Source organism: Dermacentor silvarum, chromosome 4, assembly GCF_013339745.2.
Source record: "Dermacentor silvarum isolate Dsil-2018 chromosome 4, BIME_Dsil_1.4, whole genome shotgun sequence".
In the NCBI taxonomy this organism is placed as follows: domain Eukaryota; kingdom Metazoa; phylum Arthropoda; class Arachnida; order Ixodida; family Ixodidae; genus Dermacentor; species Dermacentor silvarum.
This window is the reverse complement of record NC_051157.2, coordinates 99814976-99828050: the sequence shown is the minus strand read 5'-3', so window position 1 is coordinate 99828050 and position 13075 is coordinate 99814976.

Sequence of the window (13075 nt, the reverse complement as noted above, 5' to 3'; positions counted from 1 at the left end):
ATAGATTTCTGGTCACTTTAACCAGTGGCTGCTCTGTATGCATTTCATTGAAAGCGGCGTGATGCGTCAGAGTTATAGCGCAGTACAGGGTCGTTCGCTATTCTGCAGAAGTTAACATGACCTGGAAAAAAATACACATTACTTGTCGGCCTGCGTTAGCATGCGTGTTCTCGCTGTGCAAATGTAATGCGAGGCGTGTTCGAGATAAACAAGGCCAACGGTGCCTCAAGGATGGAAAGAAGTGAGCCCTGCAATGTGTATCTGCAGCATCCGAGCGACAGCGTAAAAATGATACGCATCGCTCTGCAGCCAAGAAGGCATAGAAAATGACAAAGCCTAAAGAAAAAGGAACGCAGCGCAAAAAAAAAAAAAAAGAATGCGATACTTGGCTTCAAGGCAGTACTCCCGTGGGGACGCCGGGATAAAAGACAAGCGAAAAGACCGACGGAACTGCAAACATTGCTCGCGGATAGCGAAAGCGCCGGAAGACGCAGCTCGAAATGGATACCGGCGCAGCTCAAACTCCTACAGCCGGACTTCCTCTCGCGTCGTCTTTCGTGCGCATTATTTGTGTTTGGCTGATCGACGAGATATTTTCTGTTCCCGTAGAAAAGTATGAAGAACCGCAGATATAGACGCCGTGAGAAGATGGCGTGCATTTGTCATTGTCATCTGCAAGGGCACCGTATCGTGCCTATAGTGGCAAGAAAAAAGAAGAGAACTCAGGTTGATTGTCAAAGCAAAGAGGCGGTGCAGAAAAATTGGGCCATAGAAGACAGAATGGGTGTAAATGCTCGCACAGGAAAGAAGAAGAAGCGTATACAATTTAAGAAATCTGGTCGATATTTTATAGCACATATTGCGTTCGCCTTAAAAAAAAGGAACAATTTCTTCATCCCAGTATTAACAGAACACAGTAATGTCTCGCTACTGTGTGCATCACCAGTGGCGAGGTGCCATACAGATACAGCTATAGAAACATTGACCTGGACAGTAAAAATGCTCCAGAAGCTTCCGCATTATGTGATATGCAAGTTAAAAGATATGCGTTGAGTTCAGGTGATGATGCAAAAGTATATTTTGGGCTTAAGATCAGCTGTTTTTCGTAACATAACCCGAAACTCTTGCTAAGTGGTGAAGGAGCTATGTTTAAGGCAGTCCCCAATACACATGCACACATTTATGAGTGTAAGTGAAGAATGTTTCTGCACGCGGAATAATTTATACGTGATCAAATTAACCATTACCGAAATTCGCCAATTCTACTTTCTGTCTATTCATTCGTCTTGTTGGCTGGCACCTTCGCTTGCGCTCGGGTTAGCAAGTGATGGATGCGGCTTCGTAAGGAAGAGTTTTAGGCCTTATTAATATTGCTTCCGCATTGAGGCTATTTTAGAACTGACACTACAAGCCACTCGTCTTTGTTATTAGTAAGCTGTCTTATGGAGCGCGATGTGCGCTGATGTGTGCAAATCTGGATGTTTCGCACCATTTAACTATTATTTATTGGCAGCGCTGCGAGGTTTCTGGTGTACTTGAAAAGAACGACGAGCCGGAAAGCGCCACTCTATAATAAATTGTTACTCGCGCGGCACAAATTTGTTGCGTCATCTATTGCGAAAGGGAACGTTCGTAATGTATGACGTCCGAGATATGACCTTGCACCTCCATGCTTCGGGCGCTGTAAAATATCAGAGGCCATGTTCAGTTTAATTCAAGTGATCTTGTTAAGCCTAATGAGCCAAGAAACCAAACACGCATGTCGAAAACAGTCGCCACTAGTACCTCGCCGCAGAATCATTATGACACAAATCTAAAGCAAGTACAAGTAACTACTGGCAACGACTTGATCGAACAGTGCAGGAAGACGACTTGGTAGACAGGATTCAGGCGGCGGTTGCCTCAAAGGCCACACCGTGTTTTCCACGGTAAATCATCGTGTACGGCTCTGTCGTTACAACGTGAGAACGAAATCGCCCGACTGTTTGCGAACGAAACTGTTTCCCACCGAAGCGCCGCCGACACGGCCGTTCGCGGCCCGTCTGCACACCGTGGGCATTGGAGCAGTGTGACAGGGCCGCCGACACTACAGAAAACGCTGCCGCCCACAGTCAGCAGTCCAAAATCGGTGTAGTGTTGGCCCAGTGCGACCGGAACTTAAGTCGACTCTTCTGGAGCCTGAGTGCCGTTCTGGCTTCTGCTACTGGTACGAGCAGTGTGCGCACTCACATTAGCCTTCCCGCAGTGTCCATGTATATACGCGTACACCACGCTGCACACCCTGCTCTGTGGGCAATGCACCGTAAATGTCAACCGAAATCTTCCTAATCCTAATTTCGTCCGTCTCATCTGGTCCACTATCGAGGTGCGACGCCTGTATAACACCGCTGCCGGCGTTACTCATCGCACCAGCGCTTTGAGACGCTTGGTATCTGTAAGGCTGCGATCACCTGCTGCGCAGCAGCTGTTGTTTCGCGTGCTGCCTATGGCCATGTCGAGTTCACGTATTGTTAGAACACTATGCGAGAACGGTTATTGCAACACTAAACTTTGTCATCGCTTTCAATGCTTCGCCTTCGGGCAAAACTGCCATTTCTTTGTGCGTAAAACCTTATTAGCACCTCCACTCTCATTTACTATGCTGTATAGAGTCAGAATAGTTGGACGATCATGTGATGGCCTCTTTAATTTGAGGCAATCTGTGTGACCGGGCTGGTTGGTAATTCTTGATGTACACAGCTCGATAGCAGACAGAACGAAAAGTTGAGGCCAGTCGAGCTCATCTGACTAAGAAGAAAAATAGAAGCGCGACAGAAACAAGGACGATACTAGTACACAGGACTGGCGCCTCAGTAAACAAGACGAGGCTGTACTCGCCTCGTCCTTCTTTCTTTAGAGCTTCTGTTTTTCTTCTCAGTTAATTTTTCTTCACAGTTATGAACCTACTCACCCAAGAAAATAATATACTCATCTCACTAAGGTTCGTGCGGGCTGTCCCCTCTCCTAACAATATCTGAAACCCCAAAAAACGTTATCATGTCAAAAAAGGACGATAGTTTCCTATTTTATTACGTATCCCTCTTAAGAGCAAAAATGGCATAAAACACGTCCACGAAGAGCGGAAGGGACAACAAGGAGGAGTAGGAGGGGGGAAAGAAGGAACTAAACGCAGAGAGGTCAACAAGATGCACGTCCGGTTTGCTACCATGCACGGGGAAGGAGTTTAAAGGGATGAAAAGAAGGAAAGGGGGGAGAGGGAAGAAGGTACTCTCAGTGTGAACACGTGCGGTTGTCCGTCACGACACGCCTACAATCGGTCAGCGAGGCCAGTTCATTTCATGAATCGTAGCAATGCCCGCGTCACTTTGTAAGCCTGCGATGCGCGGCGCCATGATCCAAGAATCTTCGTCTCTTAAAATAGTCTGCTGTCTAATCAGTTTAACACACTACGATGAAAGTCGCCGTTAAATTACAAAAAAAAAATAAAAAAAATCACCAGCCCTTCCGCTCTCGAGAAAATGGGGGTAAGCGAAGCTTGTCATGCGTGTATCTGACCTTCGTCAGAGTATATAGAAGTTCGCGAGATGTCATAGTCTCACTATTTCTCTGTTTCTTTCTTTCTTCTTTCTTTCTTTCTTTCTTTCTTTCTTTCTTTCTTTCTTTCTTTCTTTCTCTCTTCCTCTCTTTATCTCTCTCTCTTTCTCTCTTCCTTTCGCGCTTTCTTATCCCTGGTATGTGGCATTGAGCATGGACCCTTTCTGCACTATCGCCAGGATAGTGCAGAATTTGCATGTTTTAATGTTTAGTTCCGTAAGCCATGTATTACACCACTCAAAGAGGGCGCTAATGTCATCTTGAAGAAGAGCGGCGTCGTTTGGACCTGTCATTTCTCGGAAAATTACGGAAACATCGGCAAATAAGTTAACGGATGAGGAAATGCAAGACGGTAAATCATTAACATAAATGAAGAAAAGACGAGGACCGAGGATTGAGCCCTGCGGCACACCAGGGTGGACTGTGCATTCTTCAGAATTCGCGCCGTTAGTTGAAACCATCCTTCAATCCACCGCAGTAGCTTAGCGGCTGTGGCATTGCGATGCTAACTGCACAAGGTCGCGGGTTCAAATCCCGGCCGCGGCGGCGGCATTTCTACGGGGCGAAATGCAAAAACACCGGTGTGCCGTTCATTGGGTGCACATTAAAGATCCCGAGTTGGTCAAAACGAATCCGCAGTTTCCCACTATGTCGTGGCTCATGATCAGATGGTGGCTTTGGCACGTAATGTTTCAGAATTCACATTTCTTAGCTGTTGTTCGTTTGAAGCTTGTTTATATTTGAGGAGCTGGCAAGTCCCGCGTCTACTTTCATTAAGAAATATTGACAGCGATATTGGGGATAACTGTTATGTCACGATTTTTTCATACGATAGCAGCCGTGTTTTAGAGCACCGACAAGTGGAAGTTGCACTGTCAATCACGCCCAGAAAAATGTTTTTGACTACAGGAATCTGAGCATCGCCAGCTTAAGATATTTGTTTCTAATTAAAGGGAAACGGTTGAGACCACAAAATTTAAAGGGTAGAAGGATGACGAAGAAGGCCTACTGGCAAGTTTAGGTAAATAAGTTCTAGGTGGCATGAATTACGCGAAATGAGGAACATTGCTATGGGTGGGCGAATCTCCAGCCGTCGAGACCCAAGATTGTCAAGGTTCGTTGAAGGTTTCTAGTCGATGTATTCCAAGGGTGATCGGCAAGGGAAAAACACAGGGACAGCAGAAAATATGTGCGAAAATGAAATAAAGGAGCCGAGGTAATTTCAGGTGTACAAGAAAAAACAATTATTAAAACCAAGCGAAGTTTTCTATGCGAACTCCCCTGGACTTTGCTGACTATGGCTGCTGAGTGCTGCCGCTGTCTTGTTGAATAGCTTATATGGTAAAAAAAGTATGTGTTTGATGGTGGGAATAAATATCGGCGGTCCAGCACCAGAGCCCGCGGCTCCAATAATTGGGCCACAGTCGAACGCGTAACGCTTCCACGTGACCCTTTGCAATTATCGCCATGTGTACTGCATTGTGTATATATAGAACGGGTACGCTATGGAACATGCACGCGCGCCAATTGTCACAATGTGTCAGACATACAGTGTGAATTCTAGAATGAAAAAAAAAAGAGAAAGAAGAACGCAATGGACACAGAACATGCAGCATAAATTAACGAGCATTGAGGCACACAGATCCAGCCAGAAATATCACAAACGAATCTCCAGCGATGGCTGGCTATCCGAAATACACGAAGGCACGTCGGAATAGGCATTCACGGGGCTTTAATTGTGTACGCAGGTTCACAAGAACACGCTGCCGAGAATTACTTTGAACATTTATTTCATGCACATGCGGCTCACGGCACTCGCACGCCTGAGCCGGCGAATGCAAAATACTCAACTACGATAATATACATACAGAATAACACAGAGACGGAGCGCGTTTAGCGAAGCGAGGATAATTTGGTTGCGTGACTGCTTGTAGAATGAGCTCGATAAAGTCATCGTTGAATTTACTTTCATGGCGAGAGCCAACAGTGTTTCTTCGTGCACTCGCTGGCGCCGCACTTGCGCACATTATCAATGGCGCTGCCTACTATGTAAATAAGTTTTTGTTGCAAAATTATTCAAAAGAGTTCTCGAATTCAATTACCTCTCTCGCTATAACAATTACCGACACACTTAACTGATTATGCCTATAATACTTTCCCCCATTTCTTGCCGTGCTTGTGATGGTTTTATTAGAGAATATGTAATAAGGCCTCCTTAGTTTCAGCCACTCGTTGTTCGCCGCGTGCTTTCTTTAGATTTTTTCAGGTTCTACGTGACGCTTACAATACATTTGTGTCACGTAGCGCGTACTCGCTACGAAGTGTAAAATGGGTTGTCGTGTTTTTTTCACCAATGCCGGCCCTGAAATAGCGCGAACGCAGAAAACCCGTGAGAAGAAGTCTAACGAAAAGCGGCACGGGAGGAATTAGGTGTATGAAAAAAGAAGGCATCGTTAAAAAGACGCAACGAAGGAATAACGAGTCGCTCCATTAGCTCTATTCTCTATTCTGCAAATTAGATTCACTGTAGCGCCCGGTCGTTTGCAGTTCTCGTTTGAGCCACTCCCGAGCGCTAATTTGCGCTGCGCGATCACGCCTCGAGAATGGGCATGATAAAATTTACCTCCACTGCTATGAACACGTGTACAGATAGCAGACACATTCTCGTATGATTAGGAGATTCTTGGAGACCTGCATTTTCCTCTGTAGATCAATATACTTGAGCAGGCCGAAATAGTAAGCATTGTCATAAGTGGCAATGAGGGCTAGCTTTAGTTCTGCTTACCAACCATCTAACTGCAGGAAGTGTTATCTGATCTATTTTCTCGATCCCTTTGTGGAACCTAGGCAAAACATTGTGCAGATATTGTACAAAAAAAGTACGTAATCATGCCTTAAAGTGACCCCTGGAGAAGCGAAACAAAAAATACCGATGAAGATAAATATTTTGTTTTCATATAATGCATAAAGCATTTACCTAGCCAGCGTGATTATCCTCAAATATATCCAGAAGATAAACATGTTGCTGAAGTCGTGGCTTTAGTTCAGCTTTAGTGCTCTGGCTGCGTTAGAGAAAGAAAGAACGTTTCTACACGCAGTCTTGTTGATGACGTGTTGCACTTCATTTATTGATTTGTGGATATATATATCGACTGACGGGCATCCTCTTGATTGTAGCTGTAAGAGGAGAAGTTATAACTCGTGGCTCTATTTCATTCAGCGTTTCTTGAAAACCCATTGGTGAGCAATTTAAGCAGCTCGTGCATCACAAGAGCAGCGTTCTTCGCTGCTTATTTTTTCTCGTTTTGCTCTACATTCGAACGAATTCGTCAGACATTTCGCGCAAGAAAAACGCTTGAACACCAGGGTAGGTGTCGCTCTGCGCGCCCAACGGCATACCTAAAATGCGACTCAGCTCCGCATGCACGCTGCCCGGCGTGCTCTGCGTCACCTATTCCCTGTGAGCTTGACCACAGTCGCGCTGTGCGCGCATACATTGGTCGTGGCAACGTTAAAAGGCGACATGCGTGCACGTACGATGCAACCTGAAGCTGCGCCTGTCTAATTAACGAGCCAGGCTGATGTCATTAATCAAGTGAGAACACGTATTCCGCACCCTGTCGCACATGTGTACGGTTGGGCCATGCACATTTGGGTGGGCTGTGCTTTGGGCTTTTTCGTTTATTTTTGTCATTTCGTCACCCCAAAATAAACACTGTACAGAGCAATGATGTTTTTTTTTCTGCATTTGGGTGGATGTGACTAATGTTCAGTTAGTCATAGGCGATGTATATCTTCACAGAGGGTTTGATGAGGTCCTGCTGGCTATAGTGGCTTTAACAGATATCAAGATAAAGAAAGGAGTTGTGACATTAGGTGTGGGTGAAGAAAACAAGCGACAAAAATCAAGCTCGATAAGGGATGGCTGTCTGTTGGTGCCACTCATATTTGCAAACATCACACCTTACAAACACTCACTGCTAGGTATGTCGACCTCTTATAAAGTAATACCTACTTGTGTTGGCCTTAACTGTCGAAAATCAGAGAAATATTTGCGTGTCTTCCTGAAAATTAGATTAGTTAGAAAATTAGTAAGCTCAAAAGTGCAAAAAAAAACATTTATATACCGTGCACGATGTTGGATATGGCAGCCGGTAAGGCGTGATCACGAAATAGTGACCACGCCTTTAACTTCTTCATACCTTCCGATTCATAAGGTAGCCTCGGAAAAACAGTGTTCTGCAGGTTGAACTAAATATTTGCCTATATGTCTGAAAAAGAAACATCGAAAAATAAAAGACGTGCTCAAGAAATTTCAGGAAACACTAAGTTAATACTTCGAAATTGTATAAAACCTTTAACTACAAGGACAACTAGACATAGCCATGAATACTCTTTATCGCCAATTTTTGCTACAACCGATGCACACAAGTACTCTTTTTTCCCACGAACGGTGTCTGAATGGAATTCTTTGCCCCGAAAGGTTTTTGAATCCGCCGATTTTATGAATGAACTCGAGTCTCACATTGTAAGCTTCGATGGTTGAACATTGTTATGGTCTTTGTGTTCTCTTGATTTTTGTTGTTGTTTATCTTCGTTACATTGTATTTATCCTTTGTAGCCCCTCCTGCCAAGGCCAAATTACTGGCCTGCAGTATTGTGTAAATAAATAAATAAAATAAAAGAGGAATTATTGTGGGGCAAGGCATCGTTAATTAGTGATGCTAATGATTATTGAAACACAGCACGCTTGAGCACGTCCCTAAAAGTTATCGCAACACTAACCACGTAAGTACTAACTGCGTTGGTCTTATTTTTTATATTTACAGCAGCAAGGCGGTGCAGCTGCTATTAGCAGAGGACTTCGGATTCCAATAGGCTCAAAGCCCGTAAAACTAAGTTTAAGTTCGTCACTTAAGCCCGCTAGCAAAATAGTCACGCATTTAACACGACATGCTCCATGTCGTCTGTCCGCATGCAGTGCCGCCAATGCAGTGAAAGCATTCTCTGATTGTCGGAGGCAAATTGGCTTCCTCTCCACGAACAATGAAGGCCACTCTGACCTGCTTTCAGGGGTACATAAACAGTGCTTGCCATAGCCCATTTCCGGGTCACTGCGTTAGACGATCACTCTAAGCACTCACAATGTCGTCCACTCGCCGGCCCTTGGAAGAAAATTAGTTTAGGCAGGCTTCGCGTATCGACAGTCTTCTATAGTCGTTTGAAACCAAGAACACTAATGTAAGAAGCTAGAGAGAGGAGCGTAAGTGTTCTCTGAGTTTTCGGCTGAAAAAACAGGTAAGGATGATGCTGGAACTTCCCTAGATGTTCGCTTGAACTGTGCTGGAGGCTAATGCCAGCACGGACCGTATTCTGAAACGTTCCACTAGGCGAAATTTTTTTTTTCGCTTTCAGGCGCGCGCTGATTGGCTGTTTTTGCAAAAATGGATGGGCTGATTGGGTGGTTGAGCCCGACGTCATTCAATTTTGCTCAACCAGCCAATCAGCGCGTGCCAGAAAGCGAGAAAAGAAATTTCGCCTAGTGGAACGTTTCAGAATGCGGCCGCAGATGACGCAATCAAAGGCAAGAGAGAAAGGCAGCGTTTATAGGCTGCATCATTTGATTTCTCAGTGACATTGTCCTTCCCTTAAAAATAGTTTGTCGAATTACTTTCTTCCTGCTCTATTTTTCGCTTGGCGGACACCCATTGATTAATATTCTGCCCCAATATGGCTCTATATAACGTGGAAGTCTAGTTAAAGGAAGCTTTAGTCTTTCGCTTACAATTCAAATTTCCGAAGGTGTTTAGATACCTTGGCAAGACCACAAGACGGGTCTGCACTGAGAGTAGAAGGACACGTGACAAAGCGCTGACTTGAAGTGGAGCGAGTGGGTTCTGCTAACCGAAGCGGCGAAAAAGCGTAAAGAGGAAGATGGCGCATCGCTTCTTGTCGCGATGTGAGACTGCTCACTTGCTCAGTTTCTCATCCTCGTCCTCATTATGAAGGTCCTAGAACAAGCACTCGCTTACACGGCGCTAAGCACTTTTGAAAGCAATGGAGAAAATTTCCAAAGCAAGCGGTTCAGGCTGCGAATTATGCAGCGGGCGCGGCATGTCCTGCTCGTTAGTAGCCTCTGTGTCGTGGGCTCACGCACATTTTCGACAAGAGAACGCACTTTGGAGCTGATATACTACGCACCATGCGCAGCCCATTAACTGAAGACGCGTGCGCTAATTAGAATGCGAACGACCAGTACATCTGCTCCCTCTTTCCTTCACCACACTTGCCTTCCGCCACCCCGCCATCCATTCCTGATAGGAGAGGAGCTCTGACATCGACTCCCCGGGGGCCTAGACTTCAATGCGGCGTTCGGGACGCTTGCGTCAGCCACTCTGCATTTCCCGAGAGCGCCGCTTTGTGCTACCGGACATTCATGAGGACAACACACCCACCGACGCGTCCTGCTTGAGGAAGCAGCTCGAACACAAAAAGAACTGTGACTTCACCGTCTGGCTCAGAAAGAACTTCAGGGGCACCGCTTCCGCTTCCCCGCTGGACTAAGCATGTACTTTCGGCACTGTACCGACAATTTCTCAAATAAATGAGACCGGTGTTAGTTTTTCAAACTAAGGTCACCTCACTACAATTTGAAGAACAATGACCTAGGTTCGAGCAAATGATTACACTTGAGTTGAGAAACCTTTAGGAAGTCTAATCGCTCCGTAGTCTCGTTCACTGAGCTTACTTTAACAGTTATGCATTGCAATGAACAAAAAAAGAAAGGAGAATTTAATGGGCGAACTGCAGGCTTGAGGCAAGAACCAGTTGGAGTAAATTAACCTAGAGTGGCTGATTAGACAGGTTTAAACCTAGCGGCATCAGAACGTCTAGAACGTACTATGAATAAGGAAGCAAAATGTTTTGAGCATTCGTACCTGAAATGTTTCAAGTCTGCTATGAACGCGCCTTCAGTTTGGATGCCACATTATTTTTATTGCTACAATAATTATGCGGACACTACAGGCGCGTTCACGCAGTCACCAGCGATGCGGCCGCCGCCATGCTATGCTGGTATGGACGGCACACGAGGGGACCACATTTGATGTGTTGGAATGGACGCCTGAAAGGGTGAGTGTTGGTATAGGAGCATTAAACGAAATTGATTATTAATAAATACAAAGAAAACTGTGTAGGTTGTATTCGGTTGTAACCAGAAATTAGTGCCCGAAACATGTGGGGTGTATGTTGGGAGAACTGCTATTGAGGAACAAAACACCGACACTCACCGTGACAATTCGTGCAAAACGTTAGGCCTTGGAATGCGTCACGTTTTAAAACTGGAAAATGTTTCCATATACAGACACTCCGTATATTGTATTTAACGTGTTTTGTTGTCCCCTAACATACTGATTAGAATCATGAGGGTACACGCATGATTTATATTGCGGGGTAGTTAGTGTTTTGCAAAAAAGAGCTATACAAACCACTGCATGGGCACCCAGAAACGCACCATTCACAAGATTTTTCAGAAATCTCAAGATAATGCCATTTGATATTTCAAGGTCACATAAAAAGCACAATATTTATGCAGAAAACTATTTTCAACAAAGTTCCCTATCACTAATCAGTTTCAATAAAACCGAAGTTAAACTCTAGACAGGCGGAAGGCAGAACACAATGTCATAGCCACTAAACAACCGCGGCGGCCATGGAACCTATAGGAGAAAGTCCGCAGCAGAAAGAGCATTGCTGGATAGCTGATTGGGCATGTAAAAATTGTGTTGCTCACTTTGAATAAAGTTCTGAGTTGATAATCTAGCACATGTCTTATCGCTTGTGTCTGGTAGCCTTTGTTTCTGTTTCAGTGGTGTTACTCAGGATGAAGTGAAATGGTAGCGGTTCTACAAGGTCTCACAGGACCGACGGACTTCTGCCTCTCGTTTTTTAGCCATGGTTTTAATGACGATAGTTTAAAAGAGAGGTAAGCGCCTTTAAGAGGCAAGGCCTACTCCTCATCAAACAAAATGAACTAACAAAAAGCCCCTCCCCCCCCCCCAAAAAAAAAAAAAAATCAGCACAATCATAGAGCCAGAGTACGTAGCATGATTCTGCACCCGAGTCCTTGAAGCCAAGGACAACCAAGCCAAGAACATCGGTAAGCATAGATAAAATTGCCAGCAGTACCATAAAGTAGGGGAGTATGTGAAATGAGGCGGGCAACTCACGCTAAGCTCAGAGGTTTGCAGACAGCCGTAACAACGCAACATGTCATTGCATTTTTTAGTTCGCCGAAGTTACCAATATTACACATACATGCTCAAGCTCGAAAATATATGCCTTGGCACTGTAATGTAATCAAGTTCCACACTGTGGCAGGGATCTTTGGTACCTTGCACACTCTTGAAGGGCACCATGAAGGAACAAAGACGTCATTTCATGCCCCATATATTGTGTACTATTGGCCCCTCTCAATCGATATCTCACATCCCGCCTTTCTTTCACGGAAACATGGGAAAGGGCTGTGGCACGTTGTTTCACCTTAACATTTGTGATACGTTTACCTCACTTTATTGAGTCCCATTTTGCTTGCTTTATTCATTTCAGTACATTTCAATAAAATGTCTCTTCGGGTTATCGGGTTGGTTCACAGGGGGCGCTTCAAGCATTGCATTTTTTGTGTTCTTTACGCCACAGCTAGTGCGTCTCAGGCATTAGTTTTGTGGGAGCTGATCACTGCCAGTGTGCGAATTTGATGACCATTTTACCGGCTTACGCTTCTTCTACGTGCTCCACTTCGTCGGAAATAATCTAGAATATTTGCCATTAACTAGCCATTCAACAACACCAATCTGGAAGATTACATCCTCTCCAATGAGACTACCTGGTCATACCTCTCTGAAGGTCCTCAAATTATGAAGGTCTCGTGGTACATCAGCTGCTATTTATTCACGATGGTGGTCGTTTTGTCACGTCATTTGCGAACCAAGGCTTTTCGGGTATATAATCAAGGTTTTCCAGCAATCCTGAAAATCCACGATCTGTTATATGAGCATAGCGTCGTAAATATTTTTCAACTTTGGTCTCCGTACATAGTTTTGATGCCTTATGCAGTGCCCGTAATACATTTTTCAAAAGATAAACAGACAGTCTTTTGATACATTATGTCTATGCTTTCAATGCTTATTAATTCAATCTTGCAAATGTTACGCCCTTGTTTTCTCGATGAAAACATGTCTACATTTGTATTCTCTCCATTTGTACGTTATTTCTTATGTTGCCGTAATCGAGATTCTTGTATTGAAATGCGCCTCTCTTACGAATGCCTTTGGGACCTTCAGGGGAAAATTAACGCAATGCATTGCATTATTTCTGAAAAGACATTATTATTCATATTGTACTGCCTCTCCCCATTACGAATAGAATGAATGAACAAATAAAACCTCTTCCTGTAGAAGGAATAGCTGTCTGGCCTGGATTA